The sequence below is a fragment of the Hypanus sabinus genome, chromosome 13, assembly GCF_030144855.1.
Source record: "Hypanus sabinus isolate sHypSab1 chromosome 13, sHypSab1.hap1, whole genome shotgun sequence".
Lineage (NCBI taxonomy): Eukaryota > Metazoa > Chordata > Chondrichthyes > Myliobatiformes > Dasyatidae > Hypanus > Hypanus sabinus.
The window spans coordinates 24,270,256-24,288,496 of record NC_082718.1 but is presented as its reverse complement, the minus strand read 5'-3'; the positions used below and the strand labels follow the sequence as shown (position 1 = coordinate 24,288,496).

Here is an 18,241-nt window from a genome sequence, read left to right as displayed (position 1 = left end):
TGGTGTCACAGGAAGGTGACATCCATTATTAAGGACCCTGCCAGCTCCTTCTTCCCCCTCACCTCCCTACTCTGGCTATCTCCACTCTATACTCTCAGTCCTAATGCAAAGCCTCGACCTGAAACATTGACTATCTGTTTGCTCACATGGATGCTACCTGACCTGCTGAGTTCCTCCAGCCATATATTTTTAGAGACTCAGAGGTTCTGCCGATGCTGGTAATCTTGGGCAACACACACAAAATACTGGGTGAACTTAATAAATCAGGAACCATCTAAGGAGGGGAATAAGCAATTGACATTTTGGGCCAGGGCCCTTCACTAAGACACAAAAGGTAAGAGGAAGAAGCCAGAATAAGAAGGTGGGTGGAGGCAGAGGAGTTCACATTTTCAGGTGATAGGTGAGTTCAAGTGAGGAGGGAGGAAAGGGAATGATATGATAAGATGGAAGATGATAGGTAGAAGAGGCAAAGGGCTGGAAAAAAAAGAACTTGATAGGATAGGACAGTGGGCCATTGAATAAGGCAAAAGAGTTGGGGAAACAGAGGGAGGTGATGGCCAGGACATGAAGGAGAAGAGAAGGGGTGAGAAGACCATCAGAACAAGGAAAATTAAAAGGAGAAGTAGTGAAAGCAATGGGGACTATTTATCAGAAGCTGAAGAAATTGATGTTCATAGCATCAGATTGGAGACTTTCCAGAAAGAATATGATCAACCTGCATCTAACATTTCCTTTTTTATTTTGCTTTCAGCTTGTCTTCAATTAGACAGCTTATCTAGTTTTCAGATTCCAACAAGTTTATTGTCATATGCAACAGAGTGAAAATAAATTTCCTTGCGTATACGACAATACAAAATACAGCAATGAATACAGCGATGAGGGCCAAAGTGGTGGAGTGGTGCAAGATAGAGCAGGGCAAACTAAGGAAGTGCAGAAAGAAAAGACACAATGGAAGTGGTAGAAATAAGGGTCTCAGGACTTGACGGCACCACTAAGAAGGAGCTGTGAATCTGGTCATTTGGGCTTCACCTCGAAGTTCAAAGGTCAAAGTAAATTAATTATCAAAGTACGTACATGCCACCATGCAATTACCCTGAGATTCATTTTCTTGCAGGCATTCACAATAGAACAAAGGTAACTAATTGAATCAATGAAAAGCTACACACAAAGATTGAAAAACAACATGTGCAAAAAGGTGAACTGTTCAAATATAAAAACAAATAATATACAAATAAATAAGCAAATAAGCAAACAAATAAATACATGCAATTATACATAAATACTTAAATAAGTAATACAGAGAACTTGAGTTCTAGAGTCCTTCAAAGTGTCGCCATAGTTTGCGAATGAATTCAGTGATGAGGTGAGTAAAGTGGTTCACTCTGGTTCATGAGCCTGATGGTTGGAAGGTTGTAATGGTTCCTGAATCTGGAGTTGTGAGATCTAAGGCTCCTGTATCTCCTTACTGATGGCAGCAGAGAAATGAGTGCATGGCCTGGATGGTGGGGTCCTTGATGATGGATGCTGCCTTCTTGTGGCAGGGCTCTTTATAGATGTGCTCCATGGTGGGGAGGTCTTTTCCTGTGATGGACTGGACTGTATTCACCACTTTTTGTCGCCCTTTTTAATTTTTTGGCATTGGTGTTCCCATATCAGGCCATGATGCAACTAATCAGGATCCTCTCCACTGTGTATCTGTAGAAGTTTGCCAAAGTTTTAGATGACATGCCAAATCTGCACAACTTCTGAGAAACCGGATACCACATTACTGCTTCTCAGAGAGCTGGTTGTCTGCACACTAGCTGGTACATTATAACAGCATTTCAGAAAATACTTCATTGGCTGCAAAGCAAATTGAGGAATTTATAAGTTGAAAAAAAGTTACATAAATTCCAGGTCTTTCATTGGCTTTGCCCAGGATGTTGAAGAAGTTGAGCACTTGGCTGAGCTGAATGATACTTTCAAGACTGACTCATAAAAATCATTATGGGGACTGTTAAATATTAATTAGCCACTAAAAAATACAATGAAGCAACTGTTAACTGGTTATCTGTAGCAATGACCTCAGTGGACCACTTAACTCTGGTTCTTTTCTAACTATGTCACCCATCACAGATCTGCACAGAAACCATTTTCTCCATCCTTTGGCCTAATGAATATTGATTGGTAGTCCTAATTAAAGTACCAGCTCCAATTATCTGATAATTTTGCAAGGAACTGTTTATTTAATTGTGTCACTGTCTTATCATATGACAGAATCCTGCCTTGGGAAATGGCTTTGAAGTGAAGATTAGGGTCACAACTAAATGACAGCTGTTCTTCTGAGTGACTTTTTTTTACGTCAGATTGCAGTTATTTTTAGTTACTCTGAGAAGCAATGTTAGATAGAAGAAAAGGCTTGGGAGCTAAAACAGTTGTTTGAAGTATGAATCTGAGATTTTGTAGCAAGTACAAGGAGAAATGGACGAGAAATAAGGAACCGATATTCCTCAACAACATCAGACATCCTAACAGGAATAGCTAAACCCCCTAATGCGGGTATGGGCATGCTGGTGCCAGAATATGTGGCAACACTTGGGGGCTGTCCCCAGCACATCCTTGCGTTCTGTCAGTTCTTAACGCAAATGGCACATTTCATTGTATGCTTTAATGTGCTCTCAGCGGCTGCTTCATTGGGTACACTTGTTTGTTGAGGTAACTATCTAATTAATCAATCGCATGGCAGCAACTCAGTTCATAAAAGCATGCAGACATGGTCGCGAGGTTCAGTTGTTGGTCAGACCAAACATCAGAATGAGGGAAGAAATGTGATCAGAGTGATTGAACATGGAATGATCACTGTTGCTAAACATTGTAATTTGAGTTTCTCAGAAACTGCTGATCTCCTGGGATTTTCACACACAAAAACCCCTAGAGTTTACAGAGAATGGTGTGATAAACAAAATATATCCAGTAAGCAGAATTTCCATGGGTGAAAATCTCTTGTTAATGGGAGAGGTCAGGGGAGAATGGCCAGATTGGTTCAAGCTGACTGGACGGCGAAAGTACTTCAAATAACCATGTGTTATAACAGCGATGTGCAGAAGAGTATCTCTGAATGCACCACAAGTTAAACCTTGAAATGGATGGTCTACAACAGCAGAAGGCTACAAATGTACAATCATATATGATAAATAAATGAATCCAAATGTGAATTTGAAATCCCTCCCTGTGGTCTAATGGAAAATGAACCCTCTAGCTCTTAACTTAATGGCAAATGCTCTTCCAAATGAATCACAGTTCAGTGTTGCCAGTGTGTTATGCTGTTGAAGGTATAATCTTCTGGCTAAGACAGTAAGCAGAAACTCTAACTGCACAATTGAATTCTCAATTTTTTCTTTAAGCAGATATATTTCTGTTTGTGGGTGCTTGTTCTGTACAAGTTAGCTGCAGTATTTCATATATGAATACTTTTCTCAGGGATCAATTGGCTGTACACCATAATTGGTCATCTTTAGTTATTTAAAGCCCTTATGGAATTGAAAGAAAATCTGCCCCTCATAAATTTGTATATCTCTTACAGGACACTGCTCCATTGCCTCCAGTCTAAAGGGCAAAAAAAAAAGTGAATCCTGTGTGTGTTTTTCCTCATAATTGAAACATTTTATTTCAGATAGCATCCTGATGAATCTCCTCTGCACCCTCTCTAGTGAAATCACTTTTATCGATTGTGCGGCAACAAGGCCATCAGGGGATTGAATTCAAGAGTGGCATGGTAGTGTTGCTACTCTATAAAACCCTGCAGAGTGTGAGTGCCAGCTGCCTATCCTTTAGTGGCTCTGCTACAGAGAGAGAAAGGTCTGCTGCTAAGCCCAAAGAATGTTGCCCAGGTTTTCTGAGTTTTGGATGTAGACTTGGACTTCAGAATATTTTCCATTCTTATTGTTTTTATATTCTGTCTTTTCTGACCAGTCTTTGTTTATTTTGTGCAGGGAGGGGGACTTGGGGTGTCGATGTGCCTGTTCTGTTTCATTCACTTTTTTGTGTGGGGAGGGGAGATTTTGGGGGTTGATGATCGTGCTGCTGTTCTTTGCTTTCTTGGTTTCCTGGCTACCCAGAGAAGAAGAATCTCATGTTGTATAGTTTGATAATAAATGAACCTTCAAACCTTTGAACTTGGAGGATTGTGTTCGGTTCCAGTCACCTCATTATGGGAAGGAATTGGAAGATTTAGAGAGGGTGCAGAGAAAATTCACCAGGGTGCAATCCGGATTGGAGAGCATGTTTTAAGAGGGTAGATAGAGTGAGCTAGGGCTCCTCCCTTTGTAGCAAAGGAGGATGAGAGGTAACTGGATAGAGAAAATAAAAGGCCACTGAAAGAGCGGGCAGCTAGTGACATTTTCCTAGGGAGGAAATGGATAATATGAGAGGACAATGATAAGGTGATAGGAGGAAAGTGTAGGGGAGAATATCAAGGGGAAGAGATTTGTTACACATTGAGTTGTGGGTGCATGGAACTCTGGCCAGAGTGCCAGAGTTGGTGGTAGAGGCAGAATCATTAGGTACATTTAAAAGACTCTTGGATAGGAATATGGATAATAGAAAACTGGAGGACTATGTGGGAGGGAAGAGAAGGGTCTGATAGATCTTCAAATAGGTGAAAAGGCTGGTACAAGGTGGGATGAAGGGATTGTACTGTGCAGTAATGGTTACTATTTTTATTTAGAGACACAGGCCCTCTTGGCCCAACAAGCAGCACTACTCAGCAACTAAGATCTTTGCTGTAAGCTCTAGAAATGTCCATATCTGTGGTGTAATCAATATTTTATAATGCTATTTTGTGGCCTTTTTGCTCTTGATTCCAATGTCCGGGCCAATAAATGCAGGTTTTGCATATGCCTTCTATCTTATCTTTACCTAACTATCTTATTTACAAGTGCACCTGTCTTCTGTGGTCCTTAAACTTTACCTTCAGGTTCTTTTGCTCTCCAATATTCCTCAAGGCACGCCAATCAATTATCATGTCCAAATTGCCTATTTTCATATTGATCAGCATTAAGTTCTGTTTGTTGTTGCTTTGCCGACCTTACCAACTAATAGGTAGTATTGTGTAGCTTTCAAATTTCTTCCTTACTCTCTATAATATGACCAACTTTTAAAATAATTCCTCTCACTTCTTCCAATGTGTCCTTGTCAGACCTCAAGAAATATTCATAAATCAGAAAGCCCAGTGATTTCAATTTTCTAGACTATCAAACTTACTATCTTCCCTTTTCTACTTATAGTATGTCAGCCAGGAGTGTGGTTTGATCTCCCCACTGAACTAAAAGAACACAGGACACCTCATTATGACAAGCTGGTTCTTAAAGTATTTTCACTTTTTTGGGAGGATTCAACAAGTCCATGAAGATCGCTCAAACTTCTACAGATTTTAGTTATTTTGAGATAAAGTACAGTAACAGGCCCTTCTGGGCCAATGAGCCCACACAGTCCAATTACACCCCATGTGAGCAATTAACCCACTACACTGAATGTCTTAAGAATGTGGAGGAAAACCAGAGCACCTGGAGGAAACCCATGTGGTTACAGGGAGAACATACAGTCTCTTTATAAAGTGTGATGGAATTGAACCCTGGTCACTGGCACTCTGGTAGAGATGCACAAACCACTATGTCACAGTGCTGCTCCCAGATATGTTACAGAAAATGTCCTGACAGGTTACGTCTGAGCCAGGTATGGCTCTGTTCTTCACTGTTACAATCTGTAGAGAGTGCTGTTCATCGCAGTTTATCACTTCCTTCCATTCAGTCCATCTTTACAGTGTTTACATAATCTTTACATAAAATTCTGGAAGAACTTCGAGGGTCAAGCAGCTTCAATAAAGGGGAATTTTGGGCTAAGATCCTTCATCAGGACCTAAGGAAGAGTCTTGAACCAAAATGTCAACGGTTTATTCCCCTCCATTGAGACTGCCTGATCTGCTGATGTCCTCCTGCATTTTGTGCCACTCTGGATTTCTAGCATTGGCAGGATCTCTTATGGTTATCACCTTCACAGTGTGCTGCTTCAGGAAAGCTAGTAGATTCATTAAGGATGCCTGCCACCCTGGCCCTGCCACTTTTTCTCTCATCTAACTTCTGGGAAAAGAGCTTGAAAGCCTTGTGCCAAGAATTATTGCGTATTAGAAAAGTCTTAGAGAGACTTGGGTCAAACATGGGCAAATGAGACTTGCTTGGATCAGCATCTTGGTGGGCATGGACAAGTTGGGCTGAAGGGTCTACTTCAATGCTGTATGACTCTATGACCCTAATACCATTCGGCTGTTTTGAGCATGTCACCGTATGTATTGATGTGTTTGATATTACTGTGTGCGCTGTTTACTCCATGAGCTTCACGCGAAAAAGGATTTCAGGAGCATTAAGACTGATTTTTATTGTTTTAAGAGCAGCTTCTTCCCCTCCTCCAGCAAATTTCTAAATAGTCCATGAACCCATGAACAGGACCTCGCTATTCATTTTTTGCACTATTTATTTATTTATTAACTTATAGTAACTTTTACGTCTTGCACTGAACTGTGCCGTAAATAAAAAAACATCGCAGTGTACATCAGTGATAATAAATATGATTCTGATTCTGATTTTAGCAAAGACAATAAACTAACCTAACCTTACCCTGGTGAGAGAGGTACATACCTGTACTAGGGTACGAGTTCAGGCCCACTGAACGGTGCGAATGAGCTCAGCAGTGAAATACAAAAGCCAGGAAGGCAGACCGGAGAGTCAAGGGCATGGCGTGGCACAGAAAAAGTCATCATCCTACACTGCAGCCAAGGAAGACTCATACTGCTGGACCCGAACTTCCAAAGTCGAAAGAGTGGAACTGTCCCACTGCAACAGATAGTCCAGTTTTAAAAACTCTCTCATACAGGTGGCAATGCCAGATCACATAGGACAGCCAACCAACCTAATCTACTGCAACATACTCACAAAATGCTGAGGAACTCAGCAAGTCAAGCAGCATCGATGGAAATAAACAAACACTTGAGGTTTGGGGCTGAGACCCTTTTTTCAGGGCTGAAATAAGAGGGGGAAGATGCCAAAATAAATAGGCTTTCAAACCGACCTTATAACCTTATGGTCTATTATGTCCATTTTGTAAAGTACAGCATTTTATCTTGTGAAGAAATCAGTTGTGATTATTCTGATCTGTTTTCCACTGGTGCAAGTGTGTAACATAAGCAAGATATTGGGGAATCGTTCTTTGCAAACACCTTTGTGGTACTTTATTTCAATCTGCCTGTTCATTGGGGAGATCACCTGACTCTGCAGGAAAACAAACACAACTGTCCAACTTCAAATTGTTCCCTCAGAAATGCCTTTCCCATTTGAACCTGAAGCATCTGACATCTACTATCAGACATTTACAATTGGACATGGAATATATAGAACTTCACAAATGCAAGAGATCCTGCAGATGCCAGGGATCAGGGTAACACAACCAAAATGTTAGAGGAACTCAGCAAGTCCAACAATCTCTCCATATCCACCATCTGGTCCTTTGAACATTCAGCGAGTTTTAATGAGATCCTCCAACATTCTTCTAAGTTCCGTTAAGTACAGGCCCAAAGCTGCCAAAGCTGCTCAAATGTTAACCCCTTCATTCCCGGAATTATCTGCATGAACCTCCTCTGGACTGTCTCCAATGACAACACATCCTTTCTGAGATATGGGGCCCAAAACTGCTAACAATACTCCAAGTGCAGCCTGACTAGTGTCTTATAAAGGCTCAGCATTATTTCCTTGCTTTTATATTCTATTTCCCCTTGAAGTAAATGCCAACATTGCATTTACCTTCTTAGCCACAGACTCAACCTGTAAATTAACCTTCTGGGAGTCTTACATGAACACTCCCAAGTCCCTCTGCACCTCTGATGTTTGAAACTTCTCCCCATTTAGATAATAGACTGCACTATAGTTCCTTTTAAAAGCTTCCCAATCATCCAACTTCCCACTCATTTTTACTGCATTACACACCCTATCCTGAACTTTTATGCAGTGCCTACCAACCCTTGTCAGCCGTGGTTGCCTAACCCTGCCATTTGAGAACAACTTCTTTTGTGGGACATACTTACCCTGTGCCTTGTGAACTAGTCCCAGAAACTTCAGTCATCTCTGCTCTGCCTTCATCCCCACCAGTAACCTGCTCAAATCCACTTGGGCAAGCTCCTCTCTCATGCCTCTGTACTTCCCATTATTCTTTTGCCATACCGTTGCATGTGACTTATGGATCTCCCTTTCAAATTGCAGTAGGAATTCAATCATAATGGGCACTGCCTCCTACAGGTTCCTTTACATTAAGCTCTCTAATAAGATCCGAGTTAATACGCAACACACAATCTAAAATAGCCTTTCCCTGAATGGGCTCAAGAATGAACTGCTCTAAAAAGCCATCTCATAAACATTCAACAAATTCCCTCTCTTGTGATCCAACACCAACCTGATTTTCCCAATCCCCTTGCATATTGAAGTCCCCCATTATAATTGTGTCATTACCCTTATTACATGCCTTTTCCTGCTCCCTTCGCAACCTCAACCCCACATCTTGGCTACTATTTGGAGGCCCATGCATGACTCCCATAATGATTCTCATAAAGGTCAGTCAGCATCTGTAGAAAGGAATAAAGAGTTCATGTTTTGGGCCGAGACCCTTCATCAGGACTGGACAGAAAGGCGACAGAAGCCAGAATAATAGGTAAGGTGACTGGAAGAAGTACAAGGTAGAATTTGATAGGTGACGGCTGGTGAGGAGAAAGGTAGATTGGAGAAAGGGTGGGTTAGAGGACGAATTTTGAAGCTGGGAGCTGATAGGTGAAGAAGGAATCTAATGGGAGAGGAGAGTGGACCAGGGGAAAAAGGGAATGAGGAGGGACAGAAAAGAGAGGTGATAGGCAAGCGAGGAGAAGTGGTAAGAATGGAACCAGAACAGGGAATGGAAAAAGAGAGAATGGGGTGGGGAAGAAATTTCAATGAATTTAAAAAATCAATAGTCACATCATCAGATTGGAGGCTATCCAGATGGAGTATGAGGTGTTGCTCCTCTAAACTGAACATGGCTTCATCCATTTCATCAGTAGAGGAAGCTGTAGATGTTGGAATGGGAATGGGGTTTCATGCTGCCTGGTGAAATGCTACGAACCTTGTATTAGTTCTCACATAGTCATTGCCTAGCTATGGTAGGTTTACAACACTTTGCCCATTTCACGTTCAGATTTACTTTCAATGGATTCACTTTCATGGACTCAGTATTATTTATTTCTTTTTTTTTGTATTTGCACAATTTGTTTTTTGCATATCAGTTATTTGTCAATCTTTGTATATAGTTTTTCATTGATTCTAACGTACTTCTTTGCTCTACTGTAAATACCTCCAAGAAAATGAATCTCAAGCGAGAATTTGGAGACTTTTACAGCAGGCACTCTGTTATTAAATTTACTTTGAAATTTGAAGATTAGTTTCATAATTGGAGCAAAGTTCAGAACCAGATAAAGAGGCCGGAAACTAATGCTGTATTTTCCATTATCCTATTCCCTTAAATGATCCATAAATAAATCTAAACCTCCTTACTTTCATTCCAAGTACTAATTCAGTTGCTTTCAACACACGTTTTTGGGGAGGTAAGCTCTGTACCTGCACACAATGCGGTGTGAATGTCTGGAGCCTTGCTCAATGAGTTAGGTCAGCAGTTCTAGCTCATCACTCACCTGAGATGCTGGTAACTGACCCTGATCTCCCCACAGAACCCTGCTCCAAAGAGGTAGTTTGCATTCTTCATCTCATCAAAACACCAAAATTAAGAAAACTATGTTAAAAAAACAAAGAAAGTTGAAAGGTATACTGCAGTGAACATCTCAGGTTGAGTGAAATAGTTCACAGAGATATTTTGAAATGCCCAGTTCTCAGACATTTGTACTATAATTGTTTGTGACATTTTTTTAAAAGTCTTTATTCATGGTTGACACCTGCCTTCATCCTGACCTCCCACAAGCGAAAGTAAGAGGAATGAGTAACAAAAATAAACTTAGCTGTTTAGAATAAAACATGTGGTTTACCTTATCTGGGTAACAGCTTGCTTTAGTGAGATAGTATCTTGTCTCCAAGTTACAAATGTATGGCTTCAGGTCTGCCTTGAGTTTATGATCTGGCCTATTACTTCAAGGTTGTGGGAGAATCATGTTCATGGGTGGGGCACATCTTCTATCTCTTAGATCATCCATCAGAAAACATTACATTTAGCGGATTAACCCCCTGCTAACAGGTAACTAACTCAATGCTATTTGGAGTAACTAGATGCATATATTTTCTCTTAGTGGCAGAGACAATAAGTTAGACCGTAGAACAGTACAAGCACAGGAACAGTCCTTTTGGGCCATAAATTTCTGTAAAATAATTAAGCTAATTGCACCTAATTAGTTTAATTGCTTCTGTCTTCTTGTGGCCCATATCCCTCCAAGTTCTGCATATTTGTGAGCCTCCTTAATGCCTATATCGCATCTGTCTCCACAATCACCCCTGGCAGCACAACAATGCACCCACCATTTTCTGTGTAAGAACTTGCCATTCACATATCCTTTGAACTTTCCCCCTCACCTAAATGTATTAGACACCTTTTGTATTAGACATTTCAACATTGGGAACAAAGTTACACCTTTCATAGTTTCATAAACATCTATCAGGTCTGCCCCCAGCCTCCACTGCTCCAGAGAAAACAACCTATGCTTGTCCCCCTCCCCCCACTACTTTCAAATCTCTTAGTATCTGTCTCTTCAGTTAGTCCTGATGAAGGGTCTCGGCCCGAAACGTCGACAGTACTTCTCCTTATAGATGCTGCCTGGCCTGTTGTGTTCAACCAGCGTTTTGTGTGTGTGTTGTAGGTTGTAGAAACAGTTCAGAGTTGGGTATTTGAAGATACCCATGCTAATCTGGAGGCTTGATGGTTGTAGGGTAATAACTGAACACATATAATTATCATCTTGGATCAGTCAGTTAGGCATCCTTCTATAAAGTCTTACTCTTTTCATTTTAGCTTTGGTTGTACTTCCCCTGATTTAATTTTAGTTTTCAGGTACCACACCCCTGAGTGACGTTCAACAGAAAAATATCCCAACCTATGGAACTATTTTTAGATAGATCTGTAAAGGCAAGAGAATGTGCAAATGCTGGAAATCTTGAGCAACCAACCTGTGCTGGAGGAACTCGGCAGGTCTGATGGCATCTACGGCGATGAATAAATAGTCAACATTTCTGGCCATGACCCTTATTCAGACTGGAAAGGAAGGGGGCAGAAATCTGAATAAGAAGGTAGAGGAAGGGAAGGAGTACAAGCTGGCAGGGGATAGGTGAGACCAGCTGCGGGGGAATAAGAATCAAAATCAGAATCAGGTTTATTATCACCGGCGTGCATCGTGAAATTTGTTAACTTAGCAGCAGCAGTACAATGCAATACATAACAAAGAAGAAAAAATAATGATAATAAATAAGTAAATCAATTACTGTATATGTATATTGAATAAAAATTGTGCAAAAAACAGAAGTAAAATATATTTAAAAAGTGAGATAGCATTCAAGGGTTCAATGTCCATTTAGGAATTGGATGGCAGAGGGGAGAAGCTGTCCCTGAATCACCTTAGGCTTCTGCACCTCCTACCTGATGATAAAAGTGAGAAAAGGGCTTGCCCTGGGTGCTGGAGGTCCTTAATAATGGATGATGCCTTTCTGAGACACCACTCCCTGAAGATGTCCTGGGTACTTTGCAGGCAAGTACGCAAGATGGAGCCGACTAAATTTACAACCCTCTGCAGCTTCATTCGGTCCTGTGCTGTAGTTCCTCCCCCCCCCCCCCCCCATACCAGACAGCGATGCAGCCTGTCAGAATGCTCTCCATGGTACATCTATAGAAGCTTTTGAGTGTATTTGTTGGCATGCCAAATGCCTAGCCACACAGTCATGGGTATAGAGAGAGTAGAGCAGTGGGCTAAGCACACACCCCTGAGGTGCCCCAGTGTTGATCGTCAGTGAGGAAGATATGTTATCATCAATTGCAATTGTGATCATACGGTTAGGAAGTCAAGGATCCAATTGCAGAGGGAGGTAGAGAGGCCCAGGTTCTGTAATTTCTCAATCAGGATTGTGGGAATGATGGTATTAAATGCTGAGCTATAGCCGATGAACAGTATCCTGACATAAGTGTTTGTATTGTCCATATGGTCTAATCCTTAGACTCTAAGGCCATGTGAAGAGCCATTGAGATTGCATCTATCGTTGACCTATTGTGGCGACAGGCAAATTACAATAGGTCCAGGTCCTTGCTGAGGCAGGAGTTCAGTCTAGTCATGACCAACCTTTCAATGCATTTCATCACAGTAGGTGTGAGTGTTATCGGCGATAGTCATTAACTGGTTAAGTCATTAAAATAGGGGGATGGTGGAGAGGCAATGAAGTGAGAAGCCAGGATGTGGTAGGCGGAAGAGGTAAAGTTCTGATGAGAAAATCAGATAGGGGAGGAGATTGGACTATGGGAGAAAGGGAAGGAGGAAAGGCACCAGAGGGAGGTGATTCGCAGTTTAGAAGAGAAGGGGTGAGATCAAAACCAAAATGGGGAAATGGAAAAAGAGTGGAGGAAGGGAAAATTTACTGGAAATTGGAGAAATTAATGTTCATGCCAACTGGTTGGAGGATTCCCAAATAGATTATGAGATGCTGCTGCCCCAACCTGTGAATCCTTCAGCAGGATTGGGGAATAGGAGTGATTTTCTTAAAGATGGAAGTAAACCCATGGATGATGGGAATGTAAATCTGAGTTATTTTAATCTAGAAAAAGCACTTAACTCTTAAAGAGTATGACAGGCTCAGCCATTGCAGCTAAATCATCCAGCTGGCAGCCAATTACTAATAAGGCGCATCACGGATTGAGACAGGGCCCTCAGACTTTTCCAAACTATGAAATGTAGCTGGATCAGGCATGGTAATATAATAATAGATAATATAGAACAGAAATCCTTTAAAGATGGGGCTGGTAGACCTGCTGCCGCACAGCTGTGGTCACTGGGTTTCAACCCTGACTTTCAGTGCAGTCTGTAAGGAGTTTGTAGTTCTTTCAAGGTAACTCTGAAAGAACTGCAGGTTGGTAGGTTAATTGAGCACTGTAAACTTTTCCTGGAATAGGCAGGAGAAAGAGGGTCAGGGTGGAGTTCATGTGTGTGAGAGAGAATAGGTTAGAGGGGAATAGGATTGGTGAGATTAACCTGAGAGCAGACATAATTTCAATGGTTCAAGTAGCCTCCCTCTACATCATAGGAAAATTTGAAATAAGTATAAGAATAAAATGTTTAACAATGATCCACTGGGTACAACACTCTGCTCTGGACCATTGGACAACAAGATCTGACACGCCAAGCTGTTGTTGATCGACTACTGATCAACATTAAACACAATCATCTCATCCAAACCCATCATTAAACTTCAAGAACAGTGTCCCTATACCCTCCTCTACAACTTGGCTTCTTCATTGGCAGAACTCAATCAGTGACAATATCTCTTCCTCATTGATCATCAATACAGGTCCACCTCAAGGCTGTATGCTGAGCCCCCTGCTCTGCTGCGTACACACACATGACTGTGTGGTGTGGCTAAGCACAGCTTCAATGCCATCTTTAAATTCACTGATGGTACTACATCGTTGTTGGACAAATCACAGGTGAGGATGATTCAGCTTACTGAAACAAGATAGGCCATCTAGTTGATTGGTGCCAGAGAAAAAAACTCTCGCCCAACGTACAGTGAAATGGGTAATTTAACGACAATGATCAACTCAGTTAGAGGACGTGCTCGTGGCAGTCCACAATTGTGCTAACACAGCGTGCCCACAACTCCCTAACCTTAACCAATATGTCTTAAGAATGCATGAGGAAACCAGTGCAGTCACAGGTTTAACTTACAAGTTCATCCTGTTTGAAATGTTTGGAATGTTCAGCAAGTCAGAAAACGGCTGAGGGAAGAGGATCAGAGCAAGAGTAGCACTGTATTGCTAAAAAGTTAGCAATGTTAAAACTAGAGGACATACATCTATGGTGAGAGGGGAAAGATTTAAAAAGGACTCAAGTGGAAACATTCTCATACAGAGGCTGGTAAGTACACAAAACGAGCTGCCTGAGGGAGTAGTAGAGGGCACACAATGACAATCTGTAAAAGACATTTTTGGACAGGTTCACAGGAAAGGTCTAAAGGCCTGTGGGCTAACCGTATGCAAACAGGGTCTGCTCAGGCATATTTTGGACAGCATGGACAAGATGGGGTGAAGAGCCTGATTCCATGCTGTATAAGTCTATGATTCAAAGCTCCACTGCAGAATCTAGAGAGTGGCAATGCACAGCCCTGTACAATTTGTTAATTGATCAGAATAGCTGCATCACAAGAGAAGTCATCTGACTGCTCAATTCAATTTTATGTCCCAATGAGCAGTCCATACAGTCCACTTGATTCGTTATCCGTGACTTTGCAACATATTTTCCAACTGGTGACCTAACATATTTTCCAAAGACATAATTTCAAGGTACTAAGTATAAAGTAAATTTATTATCGAAGTATGTATATGTCACCATATACTACCCTAAGATTCATTTTCTTGTGACATTCGTGGTAGATTAAACAAATATATTAGAATCAATGAAAAACTATACACTAAGACTGACCAATGTGCAAAAGAAGACAAACTGTGCAAGTACAAAAAAAACAGTTGTAAATATTTACAGTATCTGTGGTTCCGCCATCCAGGATATAAATACCTGGGCTCCTTGTAAAATTGATATTCCCTCTATCTTTTTTAAAGATTAGTTATATTTGTCGCATGTATGTCAAAACATCAAAACATACAGTGAAATGTGTGCTCATGATTCAATGACCAACACGTTCCAAGTATGGGAAGGACATACACACTCTTGACAGGGAGTGGAGGAATTGAACCCAGGCTGCTTGTGTTGTAAAGCATTACGCTAACCACGTCACCACCATGCCACCCACTCTTTTGCACCACTGTCAATCTTTATTTCTTGAATCATATACAATTGAGAAAGTATTTCTTCTGTTTACCTTTTCTGAACCTCTCATGATCTTTCACAATAGTGTCCAGTCTAATTTTGTTGAATTCTTCAGAACTCATTAAACTTTGAATTAATGCCACAATGCCTACTTATGTATAATCACAGGAAACTTAAAAAAGGACGCTTGCCTTTAACAATAGGACCAATAGCCTTCCACCAGAATGACTATGACTAAATTAAAGATGAACGATTAGCTTTATTTACATCAAAGCATCGAAACATACAATGAAGTGCATTGTGTGGGTCAACAACCAACACAGCCCAGAAATGTCCCTATGCTCCCAGCACCGACACAGCATATGCCCGCAACCCATGCGCATCTTGGAATGTAGGGGGAAAATGGAGCACCCAGATGAAGCACAGACAATATACAAACACCTTACAGACGGCGGTGGATTAGAACCCAGTCACTGGCACTGTAAAGCACTACACTAGTCACAACGTTACCATGCCACTGCCACCCAACCTTTTGCGCCACTCTCATTCTTTAGCTTTGAACAATATAATACTGAGAAAGACTTCCTTCTGTTTACCTGTTTTGAACCTCTTGTGATCTTTTATATTAGTTCCAATCTACTTGTGCTGAACTGTTCAACAGTCATTAAATGTTGAATTGATTTATTCAAATGCCACTGGTACCTGCTCAAGACTTTTGCCTTTAACATTAGGACTAATGGCTTTCCAGAATGACTAGGACTAAATTTAAGATTACTAACTAGCTTGTTTTGTTTGCATATAAATTCAGACATTGAAGGATAAAATGAAATGCGTAAAAAACCAACACAGTTACAGTAAGGGTCCACCATGCTTTTGGCACCAAAACAGCATGCCCACACTTATTAACCATAACCCATACATCTATAGAATGAGGGAAGAAACCAAAGCACTTGGAGGAAACACATGTGGTCATGGAGAGAATGTACAAACTCCTTACAGACAATGTTGCTGGCATTGTAAGGCTTTTACGCTAACCACTTCACTATTGTGCCACGAGATTTGACAAGGGTATCAAAAGCCAGTTTAGATCCCCAGGACCCCTTTGGAATTTTCTAAGTAATGGCAAGCAAACACTTCCAAGGAAATGTATTCATCAGTTAACCACAGTCATGCTTTTATACTTTTTATACAATTCTCCCCACAATTTTTAGTGTTTTAAAAGTAATAGTTACTAAGTGACGTAGTCTGACCGCTGAACTGTGCAAGTGTAGGTGGAATTCTAATCATTTCTCCTGAGGCGTGAAGTTTAATGACAAGACTAGTCATGTTTTAAAACTGTATTTAACTGCCTGTTGTATAAAGCTCTTTACTAGGTTAGAAATCGATCAATTTTTATAGAAGAAAAGTCAGTGTTACTATTTTTCGTCAAAAAAAATGTTCAACGCCTATATTAATCAGGATCTGCCAAGCAACAATGTTAACAAAATTTAGAAAAGTTTGTGTATAATGCACCTATCACAACAGCAGAAAGTTTCTGTGGTATTTCCTGAACCTAACCTTCAAATGACCTCATTTTTTCCCCTTCAGTGGAAAAGCCTCACACGTTATTGAGTGTCAGTGTAACCACACCCATGATATCTCCTTACCTGAAGATTGTGCAAGGAAGTTTTGAGGAGGTGACTCGCCCACAATGCTGGAAGGCAGGATAATCCTGTTTATACTTATACAGAATTTGCATATTCCGATTCTTGTCAACTGAATTCAACAGTTGACTGCAGTTGACTGCAGTGCGTTGAGAAGATGGGGGTCTCTGTTGCTTCTTTGAGAAGCCTGGGTCCGATCTTCCACTTTTTCTCAACTAAACTTTTAAGTATTAAAGATCAAAAAATTAGCCTTTATTCCTCACGTGTCCATTCAAGCATGCAGTAAAATGCATCATTTACATTAATGACCAGCACATTCTGAAGGTGTGTTGGGAGCAACCTGTAGATGTCGCCATGCTTCTGGCACCAACAAAGCACGCCCACAACTTACTAACCATAATCTTTGGAACGTAGGAGAAAAGCAGAGCACTTGGAGAAAACCTACGCAGTCATGGGGAATATGGGAAAACTCCTCACAGAGAGTGGCAGGAATTGAACTCCAATCACCAAACCAAATAGACACAAGTAAATGAAGGAAAATATACCCCAAGCCTTCATATAAACAATAAGAAAACAAAGACATACAGAAGACAATGAAGATTCTGGTTTATGTTTCATCCCCTCTGAAATTTAGGCTGTGGAGATTTTAAGGCGTGCCCCCTTCTACTGCATGTGTTTCTTTCGTTGTAGAGAGGTGAAGGAATTAAAAGAGACGTGAGGGGCAACTTCTTCATACAGAGGGTGGTGTGTGTGTGGAATGAGCTGCCAGAGGAAGTGTTTGAAACATTCAGAAGACATTTGGCTAAATGCATGGATAGGGGGTTGTTTAAAGAGTGTGGGCGAAACATGGGGAAATAGGACTAGCTTGTTGGGCACCATGGACAGTATGGACGAGATGGGCCAGAAGGCCTGTTTCCATTGCTCCATTGTTCGGTTACTCTAAATTTTTGGAGAGTAGAAAATAGGGATCAAGGTGAACACAGATAAAGAAACCCCAAAGTTGACAGGGCAATAGTGTTGGAGTTCAATTCTGAAGTGGGTGCTTTGATATTCTTTCAAACTTGTGAAGAGATTTGGCTAACTATCCAGCAAAAGTGCAGTTCCTCCAATTGGAAAACCAGGCAGTCACATGTTGAACACCAGAATCCCAAAATAGGCACATAGGAAGAGATACCAGATGGAGTGAGGAAAAGATTCAAGAATGTACCCAAAGCCTCTTGTACAAAACTCATAGTCTAACATAGAACAGTGATCCAGGGTCCACTGTGTCTCAAGACACTGGTAAGATACAACTAAAGTTGTCTCCAAGATCTTTCAAGTTCTTTGGAAGGTCTAATGAACCAATGTCATATCTGCTCCTTGGATACCTTCCCCAGCACCGAGTCTACAAATACACAATTAACTACACTGGGCACTCTGAATCTTGAATCCTTCATGCCAAGACCAAATAGATTCAAGGAATCTCTTTGAAGAAATGCAGCATCCCCGTGACTTTTGTTAGAAGGGAGAAGGTGCATTTGGCATGGAA

General features: G+C 41.0%; 1 long non-coding RNA gene across 1 annotated transcript; it reads right to left on the bottom strand.

Moving 5' to 3' along the window:
* Positions 1-1,203: 1,203 nt before the first annotated feature.
* On the bottom strand, positions 1,204-16,888 carry LOC132403466 (uncharacterized). The gene is made up of 4 exons (XR_009515264.1): positions 16,717-16,888; positions 11,217-11,384; positions 6,672-6,866; positions 1,204-1,695 (listed from the first exon to the last, which is right to left on the bottom strand). It is a non-coding gene; the product is annotated as an uncharacterized LOC132403466 (long non-coding RNA).
* Between the last annotated feature and the right edge of the window lie 1,353 nt (positions 16,889-18,241).